The sequence below is a fragment of the Cyanistes caeruleus genome, unplaced genomic scaffold (genome assembly GCF_971803275.1).
Source record: "Cyanistes caeruleus unplaced genomic scaffold, bCyaCae1.hap1.1 HAP1_SCAFFOLD_168, whole genome shotgun sequence".
NCBI classification, from domain to species: Eukaryota; Metazoa; Chordata; class Aves; order Passeriformes; family Paridae; genus Cyanistes; species Cyanistes caeruleus.
Genome location: NW_028255956.1, coordinates 200,501 through 224,796, shown reverse-complemented (window position 1 = coordinate 224,796; position 24,296 = coordinate 200,501). Strand labels below are relative to the sequence as shown.

General features: G+C 45.7%; 2 long non-coding RNA genes across 2 annotated transcripts; both read left to right on the top strand.

Moving 5' to 3' along the window:
* Positions 1-1,677: 1,677 nt before the first annotated feature.
* Positions 1,678-7,691, top strand: LOC111946159 (uncharacterized). Its single transcript, XR_015282151.1, has 3 exons — positions 1,678-2,331; positions 5,574-5,665; positions 6,941-7,691. It is a non-coding gene; the product is annotated as an uncharacterized LOC111946159 (long non-coding RNA).
* A 6,904-nt stretch (positions 7,692-14,595) lies between these two features.
* LOC111943533 (uncharacterized) lies at positions 14,596-18,971 on the top strand. The gene is made up of 4 exons (XR_015282152.1): positions 14,596-14,729; positions 15,016-15,126; positions 16,097-16,222; positions 16,778-18,971. It is a non-coding gene; the product is annotated as an uncharacterized LOC111943533 (long non-coding RNA).
* The last annotated feature ends 5,325 nt before the right edge of the window (positions 18,972-24,296 follow it).

The window sequence follows — 24,296 nt, the reverse complement described above, 5'->3', positions numbered from 1 at the left end:
TATAGGGAGATATACAAATATATATATATATATAGACATAAAAAAATAAATACAAGTAATCTAAATCTAGACAAGTAGATTAATATTCAATATGAAAAATATACAGATAGATGTTAATGTATTTTTATATCTATTGTGCATTATATCTATGTGCTGGTACCAAGGAGAGTCTGAGGGTCTGGGGGCTGGGAGGCCCCAAGGGCACCTTTTGGAATGGGGGAGCAGGGGCCCAATGGCTATTCCCAGCCCCTGGTTCTGCCTGGGGGGGGTGAGGGGGGGACCTTTGGGCAAGTGCTGGGCTGAGACCCAGGGGGAAGGGGAAGGTACCTGTAGGGCTTGAGGCCTCAAGTGGCCCCAAAGTTGGGCTCCCATTAGCGTGGGTAGGACAATATCTAGAGACATTGAAGTGATAATAATAACTGACTTGTGGCCTTATCAACAGCCCCGGGTTGCAGTGAGAAGCAGGAGCAGCTTTCAGCCACCAATAGTGGGAAGCTGAGGAGCTGGAACTGAGGAAGCAGAGCTGGAGCAGACAGAAACATGGTAGGGTTTAGGGTAAAACTGTTGTGGGGCTGGGATAAGGAATATGGAGCTGGGATGCGAACTGCGTGGCTGGAGCTGAAATCACCGTGAGGATGATAGGATAGGGCCTTGCAGAGCTGTTCCTGCAGTAAGGATGGTCAGGTTGGGGCTGGAATGTGGGTTCAAGAGCTAAACTCAAACCACAGAGAGCTAGAGCTAAAACAGAGATCCTGCCTGGAGAGCCAGAAAGCAGCATGATGTGGCCCTGCTGGGAAGATGAGGAGGCAGAAGTGCAGCACAAGAGCTGGCAGTCAAATAAAGCTTGTGGGACTGAAGCTGAAATCACTGGGGCCGGGGTGGGGACTGCAGTGCTGGAGCTGCAAACGCTGTTCTGAGTGGATAGTGACTGTAGATGTGGGAAGCAAGCATAGAATGGTACACAATGAGAAGGGCTGCAAATACAGTAAAGATTGCTTTGGGGTTGGCATGGGGTTAGAGTGGCATTTCTCGGCCTAGAGGTGAAACCTCAGAGCTGGAACCAAAACAAAGACCCTTTTGTCTCAACCTGGAGCAACTTCACCTAGCAGAGCAGGGGGAAAAGGAAGTGGATGTGGAGCTGGAAGAAGAGAGCTTGCAGTGAAATAAAGCTTGTGGGCCAAGAGCTGAAATCACTGGGGCAGGGAAGGGATCACTAGGACTGGAGCTATAATCACTGGGGGGCTGGGATAGAAACTGATAGTGGCATTGACACGGCTGGGTGAGATAACTATGGTAGCATTCATATGCTGAAATCACTGTAGGTCAGTGATATTGATGTTGGGGCAGGGTCAAAGGGCTGAGGTCAAGGGCAAAAGCTCAGGGGTCAGTGGTTAAAGTGAAAAGTCAGGGATTAAAACTTCAAGGGTCACATGTGAATGGTCAGGGTTCAAAGATCAAGAGTAAAGGGTCCAAGGTCCAATGTTATGGGTTAATTTTCCAAGGTTATGTGGTCCAAGGTCAATTATCAGGGAATCAAACTTCAGAGAGCTAAAGTCAAGAGTCAAGGGTCAAAATTCAGAGGTCAAGAGTAAAAGGTCAATGGGAGGTTGCCAGGGAGCTGCAGGGAAAAGGAGTATTTCTAAACTTTATCCATATTTCCCTGTAATTCTGGGTGTTTGGATTTTCTTTGTGCTCATCAGGATAAGCCATAAACAAGCCCCTGAACTCTGCATCGATGTGTCAAACACTTCCACAGAAAGGCAAGTCAGCAGTGATTCTAGAGGAAAAATTAGAGGTGATGGCTTATGATCCCTGGGGAATTACATTGGGAATTATGAAACTCAAACACATGGAATTGTGGAGGTGGAATTCCATTTTCAGCCTTGGGCACCTAGAGGCGGAGAGGTGTCCTCCATCCATAGTGAGGAAAGCCTGGTGCCCCAGCGTGTCAGGTGCAGACAATGAGCCGTCCAGGGAATGAGCAACAAGTTCCTTCTGCCCCTCCCCTCACTGTTAGAGTGGCAACAGCACAAACTGAACTGTGAGGTTGATGAATGCTCAGAGCAGCCCCAGGTGTGAGCAGTTATGGTAAAGAATGGGTGGGTCCTGGCCGGGGCTGTTTTAGGGGGAGGGTTTATCTCACTTCGCTTGGGCACGGAGCAGTTGGAGAAGAGGGGTTTTATGGTGAGCTCCCTGGGGGTATCTCATGGAATGATACTGAGACCATCTCATAGGATCTGGGAGAACAGCTGGATGCGTTTGGACATAGAGCATTGCTTAAAGGAGGTGCCGAGGGACAAACCTTTGTGTCTGGAAGCAGCATTGGACCAAGTAAGCCAGTGTGGGTTCGCAGGGGGGACTTTTCTCCTTTTCCTTTTTGATTTCCTCTTGCCAGGGAGTGACAGAGCCGTGTGGAAGAGAGGCGGGCTCTGCCGGGCCGGCAGGCAGGAGCCGCGGTGCGGAGCTGTGTTCCGGCCTCTTTGTCCGCTCTGGGCACGGGGCTCGGGCACCGCCGGGGCCCCTTCGGGCCGGTCCCGGTGCCGCTGGGCGGGCCGGCCTCTCCCGGGGCCGGAGCTGCCCCCGCCCGCCGGAGGAGCCGCTTTCCGGTCGGGAGCGCGGGGCCGCCCCCGGGTGCCGAGTGCCGCCGCTGCCGGGGCTCGCGTGGCTCCCCCGGTCCCCCCGCACCTGCAGCGGCGCCAGCCCGGGAGCGAGTCCCGGCGGGGGCGCTGGGGGACACTTGTGGCTTATCGGCTTCAGAGTGCCCCGGCAAAAGCCGCTGGCAGGAGGGGAGGGGGAAAAGCCCGACCTTCCGGCCTTTTTGTCTCGGGGCTTTGTCGGTGTTGCTCTTTAGCCCAGCCGTGCCTTTAAATAACGATGTGGCGCTTTCTAGAAACTGTGTCCAATACCTTTTGTACCCTCGCAGGAGGGCTTCGAGCTCAGGTTTTTCCATTGCCGAGTTAACTGCAGGTCCGAGCTGACAGCGTCCCGTGCATGTGGTGTGCGTGAATCTGTTTGTGATGTTCATTTCCTCTGGATGCAGAGCTGGGCTTTTTGGGCAGACTGTATTTCTCAAGCCTCGGGGTTTGTTTAAGCCTTGCACACGATTTTCTGGAGACGCGGGCCGAGTGAGAACTTTGTCTTGGTGCTGTACTGGGGAATGGAATGCAGGGGGTCCCCGCAATATCGCCGTGGAAGCTGGAATGTCCGAGGGAATGGATGTGACAATTCTCGGGGCTGAACCTGGCTCCCAGCGCTCTGCAGCGTAGGGTGCGAGAGAGCAGGGCCGGGGGACAGCAGGGTAGGAACGGCGAGGTGCTTCGTGCTCTGGGTTTGGTGTTGCTGATGTTTCCAGAGCCAGAGCAGGTTGATTTGGTTCAGGTGCACTGGAACAGGATCCAAACCTTGGAAAGGTCTGAGACCAATTGGGAGGAAATGTTTTAAAATGAATGTGTTCCTTAATAGAGGGCAGGTTTCAGTCAGCTTTTTAATAGATTTTAAAGGAAATTTTTTTTTGAGGAAAAGTGAAAAAAATGTTTATTTTAATAAGTAGGGTGTAGGAAGAAGGATGAATAACGTTAGATAATTTGTTTGTTGTGGAGTAAAGATCAGGAGATTTAGAAGGTTTTGGTTTTTTTTTTCATGTGTGGCTGGGCTGTGGCGTGGGTCTTTTTGAGCCGTGCGGTGTTTTGGTGGTAGCTTGGGTTTTGGGATTGGAGTAAAGTTAAACAGTTTTAGAAGAAGAGGTTACTATGGTTTTGGCAATTATTTTGTATTCACTAATCAATGAGAAGTTATTTTTAAAAAGTAAAAAATGGATTTTTTGTTGTTTCTGTTAAACAATAGAGTTGAGAGAGAATTTGGGGTAGACTGTATTAGTATTGTATACAGATTGTACGTTAAAAGTTTTTTTTTCTTTTTTAGTTTTGAAGTTACAGAATCTGTTTGGGCATAAAGCAGATGGTGGGGATATAATATAATGTAATTTTAGGACATCTTATTTTTTATTGTATATCTTTGGCTTAATGGTCAAATTAATATTTTTTACTTTTAGATATACTTTTATAGAGATACAGGTAAATATAAATAGTGGTAGTAATATTTAGTAAGCAGAGTTATTTATATGTGGTTTTTATTCAATATTAGTTTTTTTGGTGGCACATAGTGTGTTGTTTCATTTTTTTGTGTTCACTACGTGAAATTTGGTTTTTGAATAAAGATGATTTTATGAATGGGTTGGTTTGTATTTTAGGTAGAATCAATTAAAATAGATTTTGATATGTATTACTGGGTTTTGTTTATTGTATGTAGGGGTTCAGATTGGGTAGGGTTTGTTTGTTTAGCTGAGTTTTGGGTGTTAATTAGGTGGCTTTTGTTAGATGCAGTTTTTAATTTTTGAAAGTTTTTTATTGAGTGGTTTTAAGGTGATTTTTTGTAATTGTATCATTTTATTTTGTTTGTAGTTGGTGTATAATAATGTATATGTTCTATTTATATAATGTTGTGTTTTTTAGTTTAGGTGTTGATGATAAGTTTGGATTTCTTTCTGTTGTGTTTCTTATTAGTTTTATTTCTGGGGACACAGGAATTTATATGGTGGATTTTTATAGGTATATTTTTGTGAGTGGTATTTTTCAACTTTTTAGTAGTTTACATTGTTTTTTTTATGTTTTTAATTGCTATTAAATTTTTTTATAGAGTATTGGTAATTATTTATGTATTACTATAAATGTAGAGCTTTGGTGGTTTTTACTAATGTTTAGGGTTAGTTGAATGGTTTTGAGTTTAGTGAGTTGGTTTGATCATTTTTTAATAGTTGGTGTGATTTGTTGTATGGAGTTCAATAGGGTTGCTTTTTATTTATGTTTAACTTTTCTGATGTGATAAGAACTGTTAGTGAAAGAGCATAGCATCTGTTTTTGCTGGTAGTTGGTAGTACGGTGTGGGTTTTGTTTGTGTTACCTGTTTTGGGTTTTTCTTTGTTAGTGAGATTAAACTTTATTTTGGGGTTAATTTGTGATTATTTTAAAGATTTTAGGAAAACTTAGATTTTTGATTTGGGGGTGATGTGAGTAATTTACTTGTTTTATGTGGTACTGCTGGTTTGGATAGAGGGAATATTTGTTTTGAAAATTTATTTCAGTATTGTTAGTTGAAGTGTTAGGATGAGTTGTCTTTCAGTGTTGAATCTTTTTGAGGTGGTTTGGATTTTTTCTAGGTTAAGAATTTTTTTCCCTTGGCTGGTGGAGGTATTGTGATTTTATTGATTATATGGGTGGGAATTTGATGGTGTTTGTTTTTTTGGTTTTGTTTTTTTTTTTTTTAGGAATTGGATTTTTGCAGTAGGCCTGGAAGAATTCACTTTATTTCTAAACATATTAGTTTAATGATGTAAAGGTTCCCATATTAACTCGTCAGTCTTTTAGATTCTTTTTCTCATTTAGGTTTTCCAGAATTTACTGTTAATTTAGCAATCAAGCAGGGATGGCACTTCGTTCTTGAAAAGATGGCTATGGAAAAACCTGTGTCTAACAACACGTACCTGACAGAGAGAAACAATTTTGCCGTTATTACAGGGCCAAATATGAGTGGCAAAACAACGTTGGCATGGAACTGCTGGAGGAGAGGAGTTTCGGGTGGGCTCCCAGTGGCATCTGATGGAGCAACGGTGAGAGCATCTCATAGGGTCTGGGGGAGCACGTGGATGCACCTGGACGTGGAGCACTGCTTAAAGGAGGTGGTGAGGGACAAAGCTTTCTGCCAGGAAGCAGCACCTGAACAGCTGAGCCAGTGTGGATTTGCAGGGGTGATCTTTCTCCTTTTCCCTTTTGATTTAATCTTGGCAGTCCCTCCCCGGTGCCCTCAATCTGTCACAAGAATTCCAAAAATAAAAAGGCTGAGTGAACAGTGAAAAGAAGGGGTATAGGTAAGGTGGAGTTCAGGTGTACCCCACCCCAAACACTAAACAGCAGCCCTAACAGCGCTCCCATTTCCCTGAGGCAGCTGCAGGCAGGAACCCTAAAGCAGGAGAGTGCCAGAACCCCCGAGAGGTGCAGGCAGTTCCCTGGTGCTAGGGCCAGCCAGGAAGAGATAGTGGGGGGACGATCCGCAGGGTTGGGGAAACAGGGGGTTTCCTGCCCCATCCTGGGCTCTCTGTCCCTCCGCAGCCAGGGCTTGCTCCCAGCCCTCCTCGAGGCAGCGGTTGGTAAGGCTTCGTGCCTGGCCTCCGCAAAGAGTTCGGCTCTGTCAGCCTCTGCCCTGTCTCAGGGCCAAACTTAGGTAGGGTAGGGAGCAACTGTGGATTGCCTGGTCCGGGCTAAGGGACATCTCTTGGGGCCTATGGATAAGAAGCATCCCCGGTTGCAAGCGTAGGGTTGTAAGTTTGTAGGGTTCAGCGGGGCAGCTTGGCAGTGACACGGAGAGGCTGAGGGAGGGCTTCAGAGGACAAAAGCTTGAGGGCTGGAGGCAAACAGTGAAAATAAAAGAGGTACAGGTTGGGATATAAGGTAGCGTACAGGACTAGTCAAACCCTAAACAGCAGCCCTAACAACACTCCCGTTTCCCTGAGGCAGCTGCAGGCCGGAACCCTAAAGCAGCAGACTGCCAGAACCCACGAGAGGTGCAGGCAGTACCCCTGGTGCTAGGGCCAGCCAGGAAGTGATAGTGGGTGGTAGGGCCTACTGCTGTCATATAAGCTGGGGTTTCTATCCTTGGGGTACCCTGGGCTCACTGTCCCTCACTGACTGGAGAGTCTTCCTCCCCTCCTTGAGGTGGTGGTCATTTGGCTGTGTCAGCCAATACTGCTTTGAAGCAAGCCTCTGCCTCCCTGTGGGGTGAAGTGTGCAGCCCATGAACCTGGGCATTCCCTAGAGAAGGTAAGTGCTGGGTTTTCACAGATGTGACTCTAAGATCCTGCAATGATATTTGGTCTTCTTGATTGCAGCTGACCAGGAGACGACATCCTGGCAATGGCAGGAACTTCCCAGATGGCGAGGCGGCCTTCCTTGGCGCCCCGTGTGGATCCACCCTGCCGGGCATCCGAGAGCTGAGTCGAAGGCTACGACCCGCAGAGGGGATGAAAGTGGGGTGCCGGGTCGGGGCTCGAGACCTGGGATTTTTGAGTCAGCTTTGGGGATGGGGAGGTCCAGGCTGTGGCTTCTTAGGCCACACAGTGGGAGAGCCTCACTATTCTTCACAGTGCTGAGGTGCGCAGAACAGAGCAGCCTCGGGGTGTGTCGTGCCACTTGTCCATTGTGCCTTCTGTGTCTTTTGTGCCTCTCGTGTCGTATGCGCCTTGCCCTATCTCTTCTGGGGGCTTAGCAGAAACCCCAGCATCACTTGTAGCATCTCCGATCTCTGGGCTCCTTGGCTCGGCAGCTCTCAGAGGCCTTGGAATCGCGTCTGTTTTGAAAAGCATCCAATCGGATGTCTTTTAGAGGTCTTGTTCTGAGCTGTGTCAACAGCCGTGCGCCGCAAGGATCCTCCAAAGAAATCTTTTCCCAAACCAATTAAACAAAATAAAAAAACCACTTAAATTTTCTTCATTAAAAACCCTGTTCAAAACTTTTCTCCCAAATTTACCCTAAACCAGGAAAAATATCTATTGTGTGTTATACATATATCAATGTAGTATATAAATATAAATTTGATAAAAATAGACATTAAAAAAATATTTGATTACCATTTCAGGTAAAGGGGCTGTTTGGTGTTTATTTGGTTAGAGGTAGAGCTTTTAAATAAATAATACAGAAATTAAAATGTACAAATCTATAATAAGTACATAAAGATATAGATATAAAAAAGAAATATAAGTAATATAAACATAGACATGTAAATTAATATTCAATATGAATAAGATATGTATAGATGTTATATATGCTTATATGTTATATATGCTGCTTCACCCCCTACTGCAAGGTCAGCGATGACAGCAACACCCCTGCCATATTCACCAAAATCATATTGCCAATATTTCTAATAAATAGTACATACATCACGGCAGCCATGTAAATCCACCACACCTCATCAGCACATGACACTGCTGTACCATCCACTAACCAACCCACACAGCCCTCCAAATAAACCACACCACACAGGCCCACCAAAACACGTGTGGCACAGCATCTGGAAACCACACAAATGTACAGCACCGTGTTTGGCCAAAAATGCATGAGCACAGCCCTTTTTAACCACAAATAAATGCACATCACCATATTCAAGCCAAAATGCATCTGCAGACCACCATATCGAACCAGAAATACACATGAACCACCATAGTTACCTAAAAATAAATGCATAGCACCAAATCTGAACCAGAAAAACACAACCACCACCATTCCACTGCTGCTGGAGTAGAGTGGCCCTCTCAGGAGGACCCTGGTTGCTTCAGGGCTTTGCATCCACAAAGGAAAGGCATGCAGAAGGCAACACCATCACCCCAGCCCTGTAGTCTAGACCTAGAAAGGCTTCCAATAAAGCAAGTTGCTGCTGTCCACGGCAGTTGGAGTTGTTCTGTGCCTTCTTTGGGGGTGAGGAGCAAAGGCTGAGGGGGACGGGGTGGAGACTGGGGGGCTCCCGTGTCCCTTGGGGCACGCCGAGGTCCCCGCCAGAGGGGGGGACACGCTGTGCTGGAGGAACAAGGTGAGCGGGGAATGGGGAGGGCTCGTGCTGGGTACCCTTGCCCAGAGGGGATCCCGAGCTGCCAGGAAATTCCGTGGGAGGGCTGGGTGCAGAATCCAAAAACCTGTGGAGTTGTTCTGGTTTTTACAGTAGGTATTGGCAAGGAACAGGAACTGACCTCTCTAAATTCCCTTGGAAAGGAACCCCCTCTCTGTGCACTCCATCGTTAGGGTTTTGTTATGTCAGGAACGGCTTAGGGTTAAGGAAAGTGGGTTTTGTCTTTCCACCTCTTACTTCCCTGTAAAATGGGAGTGTATAAAACACATGTGTGCATCCCTGAGGTATTAAAATGCACCGAGAGAAATTTCTGTGCCTATGTTCCATAGAGACGAGCGTGTTCTGCACTCGGGGTTGAGTAGGGATTTATATTTTTGTTATTCTGACCTGTTAGCTGAATGAATTGGGAGAGTTTCCAAGAGAAAGAAATGCAAATTTCAAAAAGCAGAATGTTAGAAAGAGAAATATATAAATGTATACATGTAAAAATAAATATAGGGAAGCTAGATCGATCTATATATAGAGAAAGAGAGATAAAAAAGAAATAAATACAAGTAATCCAAGTCTAGACAAGTAGATTAATAATCAGTATGAAAACTATATGGATAGATGCTAATATAATATATTTTAATAACTGTTATGTATTATATCTGTGTATAAATAAAGAAGTTCAATATGATAGAAATAGATATTAAAAAGAGTTAAATGAAGGGACTTTTTGTTTTTTATTTGGTTAGAGGCTTAGAGGCAGGGCATTTAAATGAGTAATATAGAAATGAAAAAGTACACATCTATAATAAAGAAATGAATATAGGGTGATATATATATATAGAGAGAGAGCGCCATAAAAAAGAAATAAATACAAGTAATCCAAGTCTAGACAAGTAGATTAATATTCAGTATGAAAACTATACGGATAGATGCTAATATAATATATTTTATTATCTGTTATGTATTATATCTATTTGTATAGATAAAGAAGATCAATATGATAAAAATAAATATTACAAATATTTAAATGTAGGGGCTTTTTGTTTTTTATTTGCATAGAGGCATGGCATTTAAATGAATAATATAGAAATGAAAATATACACATCTATAATATAGAAATAAATATAGGGATATAGAGAGAGAGAGAGAGAGTGAGATGAGATAGAGAGATATAGCCATAAAAAAGAAATAAATACAAATTATCTATATCTAGACAAGCTGGTTAATATTCTATATGAAAAATATACAGATAGATGCTAATGTATTTTAATATCTGTTGTGCCTTTGTCATGGAGTTACTTTACCTTTAAGGGAGTTGGAGTTGCTGGGAAGTGCTTGGAGTCTTTTCTCCTGACCAATTATCGGTCATTGCTGGGAATTGACAGCAGTTTAGGCCATTGAAAAGTGGGATCAACTTGTGAACCTTACCTTAAAATGTAAAAGCAGAGCTCTCTGGGCTCTCTTTGTTTTCTGGCTGTGGAGGGTGGCTGAGCTCCAGGCCTCTCGTCCCTGCCCAGGCGATGGGGCCGGGCCTGCCCCGTCTCCCGGCCGGGAGATGGGGGGGGCTTGGGGAAGGTTTTTCTCGGGCCCGGGCCGAGCCGATCTCTGGCTCGGCTGCAGGTTTTGCTGTAACTACATTCACTAGAAACTGCCAAGTGAAGAAAGAGAGAAGCCCTGGACTTGCAGCGGGTTGGAGCAGCGACCACACGCTCTAGAGCAGCCATGAAGAACTTTCCATCGCAGACGGCTCCAGCTCCTGTTCGGCAGAGATCTCTAAACCATCTACAAAAGCCTGGGCAAGATTTTAACTCTTTCATTACCCAGATGAGACTTGCGGATTAATCTTTTTATCCAGAGAGAGAGAGAAAGAAAGATCAACATGAAAAGAGACTTCATAAACTACCAGTGACAAGAAAGAAAAGAAGCTTCAGGAAAGGTAGAGAATTAAGAAGATGCTTTAATTAAGCTGAAATATCTCCCTGTTAAAACTATGGAGATGGACAATAAAGTCCTGAAAAGAACTCCTTTAATTCATGATATAGGATCTAGAGAGGAATAGTGTTCAAAGTGTAAATTTGAGTAAAGAGTAATTATAGTATAGTGAAGTACTAAGAGATTAAAAGCCTTGAGAGGCCATGAGAAAACTGTTGAGAGATTTGAAGCCCTGAGAGGCCATGAGAAAACTGTTTTCTAGTGAAGCTCACAGAAACAGATGAAGAAGACTTTTTTTTGCCTTTGAATAACTTATCCTTAAAAATGTTATCTCTAGACACATGGCCCATACTTACTTCAGAGTGATGTGAAAATGGGAGGAGTGAACTCTAATAATAGCAGCTCTGAGCAGCTAACATTAGGGCAATAGAAAACTATAACAAAAATAGTTTTCTTGTGAGAAACTCCATAAATTAACAGGAAGAAACTTCTGTTTCTCTATAAAGACTGGTGAACATACTAGCAAGAATTGGGACTGTTTTAACCATCAGAGTTCCAGAGTTTTTGTCTCTGTTGTCATGTGAACAAGAGAATAGTGGGTAGATAGGAGATGGAAAAGTTTTTCTGAAAGTTTATTCTGGTGTTCTTATTATTGTGGTTTGTCAATAAACTTTCTTTTTTTTCCCTTTTAAGTTGTATGCCTGTTTTGCTCTTATTCTAATCCATATCTCACAGCAAGAAGTAAATAATTTTCTTAGTTAGTGGTTTAAAACCACGACAGCCTTATATCTCTGTGTGTATAAATAAAGAAAATCAATATTATAGAAATAGATATTAAAAATTTTTAAATGAAGGGGATTATTGTTTTTTATTTGGTTACAGGCATGGCATTTATATCAATAATATAGAAATGAAAATATACACATCTAAAATAAAGAAATGTATATAGGGTGATAGATAGGGAGATAGATAGATAGATAGATAGATATAGCCATAAAATAGAAATAAATACCAGTAATACAAATCTGGACAAGTAAATTAATGATCAGTATGAAAACTATACGGGTAGATGGTAATGTACTTTAATATCTGTTATGCATTATATCTGTGTGTATAAATATAAAAGATCAATATTATAGAAATAGATATTAATTTTTTTAAACAAGGGGCTTTTTGTTTTTTATTTAGTTAAAGGCTTGGCATTTAAATGAATAATATAGATATGAAAATATACACATCTACAATAAAGAAATAAATATAGGGAGATAGATAGATAGATAGATAGATAGATAGATAGATAGATAGATAGAGCCATAAATAGAAATAAGTACCAGTAATCCAGATCTGGACAAGTAAATTAATAATCAGTATGAAAACTATACAGATAGATGGTAATGTACTTTAGTATCTGTTATGCATGATATCTGTGTGTATAAATATAGAAGATCAATATTATAGAAATAGATATTAAAAACATTTAAAACAAGGGTTTAATTGTTTTTTATTTGGTTAGAGGCTTAGAGGCAGGGCTTTTCAATGATTAATATAGAAATGAAAATATACACATCTATAATAAAGAAATAAATATAGGGAGATATATCTTCATATAAATTGAAATAAAAACAAATAAATACAAGTAATCTAAAACTAGACAAGTAGATTGATATTCAATATGAAAAATATATGGATAGACGTTAATATATTTATATTGATTATGCATTATATCTATGTGTATAAATATAGATCAATATTATAGAAATAAATAATAAATACATTTAAATGAAGGGGTATTTTGTTTTTTATTTGGTTAGAGGCAGGGCTTGCTAAGTTTCGATGGGGGGGATTTTTGGGGCGTTCCTTGGAGAAGAGTTTTTGGAAGGGGGTTGTACACGTGGTTTCTTGCCTCGCTTCTCTGCACGTGCAGGGGCGCCCCCGCCCACCCCGGGCTGAGCTGTGCGGCAGTGCTGCCACCTTGTGGGCACAGAGCGGTACTGCAGCTGTGCTCCGAGCCGGGCGGGGCCGGGCCGAGCGGGGGCCGAACAGAGCCGAGCCGAGCTGTGTCGGCCCCCCCGCCCCGCAGGAGCCGGCCGGGAGGACCCCGGCAGGGGCGTTGACTCCAATGCCTGCCGCCGCAGGCGTGGCCGCCACCCAGCTACGGAGCTGCTGAGCCCCGCCGCCATCGTCCTCGCCCCGGGAAAGGTGGCGGACAATCGGGCGGAGTGCTCGGAGTCGGTCAGCGTCGGCAGGTTTTTCGTTCAGGCAAGTAAGTTAGGCAGACGCGCTGAGAGCAGCGGGGGCCTTAATTGTGACACAACAAAGATGGCCGCTCTACCGGAAGTGGCTTCAGCCACAACAAAGATGGCGGTGATGAAGGGCGGAAGTGATGTCACGCCACACACAAGATGGCTGCCCGATCATGGCCGGCTTGACCTCCCAAGTATGGCGGCCAAAAAGTCGGGAAAATGGAAGGACCCCGGGCGGTGGGTGCGTTCTTTCGACTGACTGACAAACACCCCGGCGCCGACGCCGCTCCGGCGCAATTTTCCGTGGCTTTTCCGGCCGTGCGGACACGGGCTGTGTGCTCGGCGGCGCCGGGGCCGGGCGCCAGCCGGTCGGGTGCCGACAGGCAGCAGTGAAGACGCCTCACTCTGCCGGGGTCCTTGACGCGGCCGCATTCTGGGGCTTCTGGCACTCGCGACGACCCATACCTTGCCGTCGCTCCTCTCGCTCCTTTCTCTCCTCCATGGCCCCGGGAAATGGTGGAAACCCCAATGGCATCGGGACCGAACTGTCGCTCCCCGGCCCTGGGACTGAAGCAGCCCGAGGAGGCGGCTGCTCTGTGTGCCGGAACGGTGAGAGCGGCGGGCGGGGCGGGGGCAGGTTATCAACCGAGTATATACCTGTAAGTATAAAGATGATCAAAATAGATATTAAAAAATATTGAAGATAAAGGGGCTGCTTGGTTTTTATTTAGTTAGAGGCAGGGCTTTGAAATAAATAGGAAAAATAAAAATAAATAAAATATTGAAAGAATGAATATATAAAGGTATAGAGAAATATATATATATATATATATGTAGGCGTAAAAATAAGTAATAGAAATATATACATATATATTGATTTATAATCTATAATATGATTTCTGTACGTATAGATGGTAATATGATATATTTTAGGATATGGTATATGTTATGTATATCAACAAGGTATATAAATATGATAAAAAATATATATTAAAATATTTTTAAATACCGTTTAAGATAAAGGGACTGTTTGGTTTTTATTAGGTTAGCTTCGGGGCTTTTAAATAAATACAACAAAAATAAAAACATAGAAATGTATATTAAGTATATAAAGATATAGACGTATGTGCAACCAGAAAAGTAAAGAAATATAAGTAATGCCAATATATACAAACAGATTTATATTTAATATATATGTTATATACATTTATTTAATATATGTATTATATATAATGAATATATATCATAAAAATGTATATAATATATTTAATATATAATAACATACATATACATGTTAAAATAATATATTTTGATACTTTATATATTGCTTGTCATATATAAATGAATATAGTATATAAATTTAAACATGTGTGGTGGAAATAGATGTTAATTTGTTTTTTTTTTTTATTTTCATTGTTTTGGTATGTTTCTCGGAGGCAACCCTTGCAGCTGCTGACAGCACCGGAAACCTGTGTGCTTCGTGGTGTCTATTGCCCAGCTGGCAACGATTCCCTTGTGTTTGGTGCATTAAGTCACACCGAGCTGTGTGGGATGGGTGAGCACATTGCCCGACCCTTTTAGCTTTTCTGGCTCACACACAACTTCCTTTCCTTTTGGATATGGAAAACAGGGAAGAGAGGGTAGTGTGACATTAGCACTAATTTCTAGCAGATTTTTAACTGCCCCTGATGCTCGTTCATTTCTGCAGTGTGGGTTTTCATGCTGACAAATCCTCTGCTTTGCCTTCTGCTCACAGTCAGCTGGGCCCTTTATTGAACAGATTTATCTGCTACAAGGCTACGCAGAAGGATGGAAAGGAGGAACACAGGGGGAAAAAAAACAGCTTCAAGGCCGTCTGATCTACTCTAGAGACAGACGTGGCTATCAGAGGTAACGTAGCAGCCCTTCTGGCCTTTTCATTTGTATTCAGAGAGATGTTTGCCTGCTGTAAATACCTGGGTGCTTGGCGTTCACTCTGATTTCAACAAGCCCATCAATAATAAAACATTGTATTGATAGAACAAGATCTACTTCTGTGAAGTTGTGGCTCCACAGAAAAGCAGCATAGAGAAGGTAGCTGGTTTATTTGTATGATATGTAGCTTTTTTAGGATGTTTTGTTCTTTATAGGGCGTTAATTTCAAAGAGAAGCCTGTGAACTTTGTGTTCCCCTTTAGGGGCTGGTTCTGGGGTAACGAGGAAACACGAGGCCTAAACACCTCTGGCTTGTCTGTCCAAGGATCTGCCTCAACTGTGGCTCCCATCCTTCTGAAGACCTCTTCAGCACAGTGAGTTACCTTCTATAACTATTTATTGTTGTATTGTTGTTGTGAGACCTCATTGCTGGGTGAGAGGACCAGGGGAAATTAAAGGCTGTATGCCACTGTTACTTCATCACTGAATTCTTGCACTCTGTTAAAATCAAAACAAAAAGGATTTACACTGTCAGAAACACTTAACTGTAAGTTAAGGTAAAGGTCACAGTGCTAAAACCTAAGAGCAGATAGCGTTGAGCTCCTTTCTCTTCCCTCTCCAGCAACTTTTGTGACTCCTGCCTCCAAGGTATCATCAGATATCCCCTGGATCTTGCAGTGGAAGAGATGCTGAACCATCAGCTGTTCCATATTCTACACCATGTGTCTTTTTACCATGCTCCTCTGAGAAGCATCTCTCCCGTCTCTGTTTCTTTGCAGACAAGAAGGGAGAAATTGGGATTGCCTTTGTTCTTTTGCCTGTTAATAAAAAGGCCGCTTGTGGCTGTGTGCAGTGGCAACTGCATCACAGAATCTTAGAGGTGATTATTCACAGGTTAAGGAAATAATTCCTTTTTTTTGTCACTGCTGCACTGAATTTCATAGGCATGTCTGTGGCTTGATGCCTAAGATATTTAAAGCAGGTTTTATTCTTACAGGGGTTTTGCACACTAAAGTGTCTGCCCAGGTTTTGTTTCCAAAAATGAGGTATAGTGCTGGGTGTTTAATTTGGTATGTTACTTGTTCTGTTGTGTAAATAACTGCAGCGCCCTCCCTGTGCCTGTGTATTGCAGGGGCAAGCAAGTGCTGGTTATAAAGGCGGTGATAATTAGGAATAAGCTGTTTAAGCTTGGATAAATGTTTAGAAATCATTGCTTAGGGTACTGCATAGATGTACCAGAAGGAACTGCACCCTGGAAGTACTGTGTGTCTGAAACTGACTGCACCTACTCATTTTTAGCTCCTCTTTCTGACTCTGACTCTGACTCTGTTCCTATTCCGACAGACCCGTCTGAGCCTGGTGTTCGCTAAACGCCTCCACGTGGTGGGAGACGAGTCTAGGAAGAAATACCTTCAATCCACAGACGAGGCAGAAAGGACTCAGTACAAGGAGGACTGGACACAGATGAAGGTAAAGTCCTTAACAGTCTATTTCTTCCCCATAACAAGTACTTCATTAGTGTATTCCTGGCCATGCGCTGCAGGGCACGTTGGAAGGTACAGGTGAGCGACACTTCCGCTCGCGTCGAGGCGGACACACGAGTTCCTCGTGCACCTTCTCCCTGCCTGACACGAGCTAACAGAGTCTGCCGAGGTGTGCCTGACCGGTTGTGAGGGCTAGATCTTTGTTGCCCTCATTTCAGTGAAGGAAACGGGAATTCCTTCTTGTATTCAGCACCACGTGTGTGTGTAAAGTTGAGCTGCCACATGCCAGTTGAGAGTTGATTTGGTCAAGGAGAAGAATTTTTGCCTAGGAAGATTTGGCACTCCAGTTTCTCTTGCATGGCAGAGGCCGCACGAGATCTAAATGTTGCTACAAGTGTCCCGAGCTATTTCCAGTACGTACTTAAAAATGTCTGTCTGCAACTGGAGCGATTCTGTGCCTTATCCGGAGATGGTGCATTCTGGCTTTTCAGCGTGCACAGTGACACTCCCAAGTTTTAAAGTGTCAATCTTTCTCTCGTAGGTTAAGATGGGCACAGCTCTAGGTGGCCCATAGCTTGGGGTTCATCTCAGAAGGAGGGACTTCATTTGGTCACAGAGAAGACGTGCCTTCCCTGCAAGGAGCAGGAAAGATAATCCACAGCCTCTCGGAGAGGCATACACTTGAAAAAGTTTTTTGTAGCCACTGATGCTGTTGAGAAAGGTACGTGGATTGCAGTCACCTGAGGATTGGTAACTTTTGACAGTGAGCGCAGCACTTGCCACTGGCTCCCCTCCCTGGCTGCCATGCTGTGGGTTTTGGCAGCTGCATTGTAAAATTTGTTGGTAGATTTTGGAGTCGCTTCCCCTGTAAGCATTCAGCCAGGGTTCCCTTAAACAAACACACTGTGTGGCAGCAGCGTGTTGCTCTTCATAAAGTAGAGATAAATTTCTGTGCTTCCTTTTTTAAGCGACTGAACTGCTCAAGAAACTGCTGCCTGAGATGGTGAGGTTTGAAGCCTCTCTGGAGGAGCTGGAACTCTCTAAGGACGGGGGCTCGTGATTCACCCGGATTTGCGCACATGCAATGTAGCAAACCTGACTTTTATTTCAGCCAAAGCTTAATGTCACTGTCAGAAAACTGAATATGATTTTTGGCCCATAGTTGTTTACGAATGGTGTAAGCCATTATATAATCAAGTATATCATTGAGATGTGTCTAGTAGATGTATTACGGTTATATTGTGTGTGTGTGTGTGTATATGTGATGATTTCATTATCATACCATTTCACTGAACAGTCAAGTTCATTGGAGTGAAATCTGATTACTTGCATTTTAAAAACTTGCCCACCCCAACCCTTTTTGATTTTTTTTCACAGGTATTTTATAGGCATATTTCAACATTTTCCTTCCTAATCCACGAGTAAAGGGAGATGTTGGGATTTGATCCAAAAGATCTTACAACCGATTTTGTGGTGAAACAGAGAAAAACCGTGAGCAGCCGACTCAGTGGAAACCTGCATGTTAAACGCAGAGAAGCACAAAGTGTTTGATGCTGTTAGAGTTCAAAATAACAAGGAAAAATGATGGGGAATTTACCCATACTTGGAACAAAGTATGACCCCATCCCATACTCTCAGCTCCCGCTCCCCTTCCAGCATGGCTGTGACCTGGGCTGGCCGTACCGCTCGGTGTCTCTGGATCTCACAGCATTTCTACGTGGCTGCTGCACCCGGGTCCCCAGTACGTCCTGCTCTGGCCGCCTTCCCCGAGCGGTCCCACGTGCACCAAGTGGGTGCTACAGACCACAGGGGCCTCTTGGCTGCAGAGCTGGGTGATGGGAGACAACAAAGCAATGCCCAGGATGCAGCTGTTCAAGCCAGCCTCGCCTCACGGAGCATTTCTTTCTCACCTGTCCATGGTTCTCTCTGTGTGTCTGTGCTCCTTTTTAAACTGCAGGGCTGGGAGGCCTGGCCATTCCACCGGGACTGCTCACCTTGGGAGCATCAGTCTCTACCTTGGGATTAAGCAAGCTGCCACCAGAATAAAAGCAGGGTGGAGCTGCTCCCACTCCAAGGCAAGAGCCTGCAAGGCCCATCCTCTGGGGACTCGTCTTTTGTGTGAAGGCACATTGTCTAGCAGAGGAAGAGGTTGGTACCTGGTGGAGCAGGGCCAAGATTCCATTTTCCCCAGGCAGCTCCCCCTGCATGCTGTAGCGCTGGCCAGGACTGGGAGAGGAGGGGGAGTGTGTTCAGCACTGCTGCTGGAACGGAGTGGCCCTCTCAGGAGGATCCTGGTTGCTTCAGGGCCTTACTTTTCCACTGGTTTGTGTCCACAAAGGAAAGGCATGCAGAAGGCAGCACCATCACCCCAGCCCTGCAGTCAGGAGTCCATCAGCTTTCCCCACAGTGAACGTGGTTAAGGTCTCCTTAACCAAAGGAAAACTCAGCACCACTACAGATGTACAGAACAGCAATTTATCCACTGGGGCCCTCTGACACACTTTGCCCATTATGTGTCCAGAAGACTCCAAGTACTGACTTTACATGTCCACAAGCGTGGCCAAAGCCACACATACAGAGCAACACCAAGTTCTCACGGTGTACCAAGAGAACCAAAGATTTAATAACATTATTTCTTAGACAACTGTTGGGGATGAAGTCAAATGTAAAGAAAAAATGGAAATGTAAAAAATCATGGATGTTAGTGCACACGGATACAGAGTTTCTGCTTTTGAGCTCCGCAGATGTTTTTTTTCTTTCCTCTTTCCTTTCTTGTGTGAGCTACCTTTGAGTCAGTTATGTTATGCTGAGCTCTTGTGGGCACAGAGCGGTACTGCCGCTGTGCCCCGACCGGGGCCCTGCACCCTCCGCTGGGTGACGGGGGGGAGGCGGCAGCGGGAGCTACGGCAGTTCCGCGGCTGCTGAGCCTGGGGAGGGAGTGAGCGGGGCGGTGTCTGTAAATAGCAGGGAGGGGTGAAATAGTGTTAAGTGTGTAAAGTGACGCGGCCGGGAGCAGGGACACAGCACTAAAAGGAGCGGCGGCCGTGCAGGCCGGCGGCTAAGAATAACAGCAGTGGCGGGTGGCAGATCAGTTTCAGCTTCACAGACGGACTGCGGGGAGAAGGACAGTGAGCAGTGGACCCCGCAGCAGGCGAGGGGCGGGCACTTAGGTATTTTGCTAAGGTGTTTATCTCGGCCAGCACCTAATCGGGCAGTCCAAGTCCCCGCAGAAGAGGAACCGCTGCGAGGGAAGAGGCGCTCAGAGCCCGCAGCGAGCTGTGCACGCCCTCCCCACAGCCGCTCCCTGCTCCACGCTGCCATCGCAGCTTTGCAAGCTGGCACCACACCCGGGCGAGCTGGCGGCTACGCCCCTCCTCGCCCCCTGCCCCGAGTGCCGCTGGGATGCTCCGATAGAGTCTCTGTGGGGGCCTTTTAGGCGGGACCTGGGCAATAGAGAGGGCCGGAGAAGGGGACGGGAGTCTGGCGAGCGAGGCCCAGGGCGACCGCGGACCCTGCGAGCACCCCTGGCTCCGCCCAACTGAGCACCTCGCGCTCCCATGGGCCGCAGCCTCAAAGCTTCCGCCAATCCCGGCCTGCCTTGCTCCGCTCTGGCCAATCACAGCCGCTCTTTGAATCCAGGCGCGGTCCCACCAAGCTCAGCCCGCTCAGTCGCGGCCTGGTCCCGCTCCCCCGTTTTGCTGGGGTGCTGCTCCGGCCGCTGTCGCTTTGGGAGCTGGCGGAGCCGAGCTGCCGCAGCCCCAAGAGGTGCTGCTGGGTCCCGGGAAGGGTGGGCGGGGGCTCCCCATTCAGATCCCGGCCGTAACTTCGCCCAAAGAAACGGGGAGAAGGGGGGGAGCGGGCGGGATCGTGGGAGCGGGGCCTGAGGGGACAGCGGGGGGTCGCGGAGGCGAGCGCGGCGGGAACGGGCGGGCTGGGATTGGCGGGCCCGGCGCTGCCTCGGGCTGTGATTGGCTGGGCTGGCTGGCCGTGGGCTATAAATAGTGTGAGCTGGAGGGGTGCGGGCATTAGTTCGGCGGCGAGGCGGCAAGCGGCGGGCGGCGGCGGGAGCTGCGCAGGCGCGATCCAGGGAGCGCCGGTGCGCCAGGACGGGAGCCCTGCTCTCGCTGATCCGGGGAGCGCCGGTGAGGTCGGGTGCCATGCCCGCGTCTGCCAGGGCCAGCATCTGGGGGCTGGCGGTGTCCTGGGGCGGCGGGGCCGGTCGTGGCCAATTCTTTCTGCCACGTCCTGGGCTTTTCGGGCGGCCGGAGGCGGGTGCGGGGTCTGGAGACGCACAGGGAGACGAGCTGCTGCTTCTGCAGGACAGAGAGGAGCTGTTTTGTAGTTTCTGGATTGAAGATAATGTTTAAAATATCGGGAATAAAGCTGGGTTTTTCTCGTTTTTATTATTTTAGTTTGATTTTATTTAAAATAATAACGATTTTCTTTATTGCATTGCTTTGTTTTGCTCGTTTTATTAAAATAATAAAATTATTAATTATAATGACTTTTAACAAGATATATTGTTATCTTTATATGTATTAGTTTAACTAAGTATTAATAAATAATGATTAAATATTATCTACTATTATTAAATACTACTTGTTAATCATTATTTAATTAAATATTTATTATTTATTAGTTTGTTATTTACTAGTTATTTAATACTATTAAATATTAATTAAATATTATTTATTAATAATTGTTTAATTAAATATTTATTATTTAATCGTTAGCTAATATTAATTATTATTTATTGATTATTAATTAAATCTTAACTAAATATTTATAAATTATTAATTAAATGTTGATTATTTATTAGTTAGTTATTATTATTTATTATTTAATTATTAATTAAATATTATTTATTAATTCATTATTAAAATTAATTACTTTAGGGGCTTTTTTGCTGGATAGCTGATGTTAATTCAGTAGAGATTGTGGGGCTGGGGCTGAAACACCCGTTGTGGGACCAGTGGAGACATAAAGCCCCAGGGTGTGGAATAAAGATCTTGGCACTGGAATCATGCCTAAACCAATGTGGGGCAATGGAAATACTGAGGCTGGAGCTGGATAAATGCCATGGGGGAAGGGGATGGAGCTGCAGCTCAGGGCCTGCAGGAGGTGCCTGGGGGATTAGCAGCCCCTGTCTGCTGGTACCAAGGAGAGTCTGAGATCTGGGGGCTGGGAGGGCCCAAGGGCACCTTTTGGGATGGGGGAGCAGGGGCCCAATGGCTATTCCCAGCCCCTGGTTCTGCCTGGGGGGGGTGAGGGGGGGGTGTGAGGTGGGGGCCTTTGGGCAAGTGCTGGGCTGAGACCCAGGGGGAAGGGGAAGGTACTTGTTGGGCTAGAGGCCTCAAGTGGCCCCAAAGTTGGGCTCCCATTAGCGTGGGTAGGACAATATCTAGAGACATTGAAGTGATAATAATAACTGACTTGTGGCCTTATCAACAGCCCCGGGTTGCAGTGAGAAGCAGGAGCAGCTTTCAGTCACCAGTAGTGGGAAGCTGAGGAACTGGAACTGAGGAAGCAGAGCTGGAGCAGACAGAAACATGGTAGGGTTTAGGGTAAAACTGTTGTGGGGCTGGGATAAGGAATATGGAGCTGGGATGCGAACTGCGTGGCTGGAGCTGAAATCACCGTGAGGATGATAGGATAGGGCCTTGCAGAGCTGTTCCTGCAGTAAGGATGGTCAGGTTGGGGCTGGAATGTGGGTTCAAGAGCTAAACTCAAACCACAGAGAGCTAGAGCTAAAACAGAGATCCTGCCTGGAGAGCCAGAAAGCAGCATGATGTGGCCCTGCTGGGAAGATGAGGAGGCAGAAGCGCAGCACAAGAGCTGGCAGTCAAATAAAGCTTGTGGGACTGAAGCTGAAATCACTGGGGCTGGGACGGGGACTGCTGCAAACACTGTTCTGAGGGGATAGTGACTGTAGATATGGGAAGCAAGCATAGAATGGTACACAACGGGGCATGCTGTAAATACAGTAAAGATTGCTTTGGGGTTGGGATGGGGTTGGAGTGGCATTTCTCAGCCTGGAGGTGAAACCTCAGAGCTGGAACCAAAACAAAGACCCTTTTGTCTCAAACTGGAGCAGCTTCACCTACCAGAGAGGGGGAAAAAGAAGCGGATGTGGAGCTGGAAGAAGAGAGCTTGCAGTGAAATAAAGCTTGTGGGCCAAGAGCTGAAATCACTGGGGCTGGGAAGGGCTTTCCAGGGCTGGACCTGAAATCACTGTGGGGCTGGGATAGAGACTGATAATGCGATTGCCACTGTAGGATCTGTGTGCTGAAATCACTGTAGGCCTGTAATATGGATGTTGGGCCTGGGTTCTGTGACTGGAAATAGAACAAGATGTGTAGCGCCAAAAAAAGGGGACTGTAACATGGGATCTGAACCTCTGGCAGTGCCGGGATTTTGCCTGCGTCTTTGATAGCCACTGTAGGGCTGCTGCTGAATTCACTGTGGGGCTGGGACATTGACTCTGGGGTGGGCTTATAGGCCCTAGGGTGGGACCTGAAATGTTGCCGAGCTGGAGACAGGAGGAAGATTCTGCGCCTTGAACCTGGAGAAGTTTCAGCCAGCAGCATTGAAGAAACACACATCTGGAGCTGGAAGAAGAGAGCTTGCAGTGAAATAAAGCTTGTGGGCCAAGAGCTGAAATCACTGGGGCTGGGAAGGGCTCTCCAGGGCTGGACCTGAAATCAGTGTGGGGCTGGGATATGGATTGATAATGCGATTGCCACTGTAGGATCTGTGTGCTGGAATCTCTCTATGCCTGTGATATGGATGTTGGGGTTGGGTCCTGTGACTAGAAATAGAACAAGATGGGCAGGACCAAAATAATGGGACCATAGCATGGGAGATGAAATGCTGGCAGTGCCGGGATTTTGCCTGTGTCTGTGATAGCCACTGTAGGGCTGGTGCTGAAATCACTGTGGGGCTGGGACATTGACTGTGGGGTGGGTTTATAGGCCCTAGGGTGGGAGCTGAAATGTTGCCGAGCTGGAGAAAGGAGGAAGATCCTGCTCCTTGAAGCTGGGGAAGTTTCAGCCAGCAGCATTGGAGAAACACGCATCTGGAGCTGGAAGAAGAGAGCTTGCAGTTAAATAAAGCTTGTGGGCCAAGAGCTGAAATCACTGTGGGGCTGGAATAGGGACTGATAATGGGATTGCCACTGTAGGATCTGTGTACTGGAATCATTGTAGGCCTGTGATATGGATGTTGGGGCTGCGTCCTGTGACTGGAAATTTTGGCTGTCAGTCTGCGCTCTGAGGAGACAAAGACAAGAGGGAGGTCTTTTGCATGGGATGATAAAGCATTTATTGCTCTGGGGAATCTTGGGGGCAAAAGACAGAAAATTGCGAGCATGCAGCAGCTGAAATAGGGAGGCGGTTCAAAGGGAGGGTACAAAGCATCAGTTAATCAGAGATATCCTGGAGAGGGTAAAAGGCAGGGTTCACAAAATCACAAAATCAAGCGGGGGAAAGTTGGGTCACATGGACTAATCAAGCGCTGAAGTTTAGGGGGTTTCCGAAGTGGAATTCCAAGCATGCGGTGGGCTTAAGACAGATTGACAGGAGACTCAGGGTAGATTGACAACATGGGGTGGGAGGGTCTCATTTGGACCAAACTATCAACTTGGGTAATAACAGAACATACCATTAACAAGAAACACAATGCAACATCTCCCCGTTTTCTGTTTAAGAAGGAGAGTTTTGGCATTGAGGAATAGATTCTGATCAGGGGAACACATTTAAATCTCCATGAGGATTGCTGTGTGGATACTGCTATATGATTGACTTCAATATGGTAAACATTAATTAAAAAAAATCTGACATATCACTGAGAAAAAGAACAGTTAGGGATAATCTGACAGTCAATTAGGGGATAGGGTTTTCCAGTGCCTTGGTGCCAGTGCCTCCGGAGGGATGCCACAGTTACATCTTTGGCGGACTGGACTGACTGTGGTACAGGCTTGAGGATGTGCGATTTGACCCACTTTTGAGGGACCCATCTCAACCCAGAGGGCGTGGATATGCAAGCATATCCCTCACCCCAAG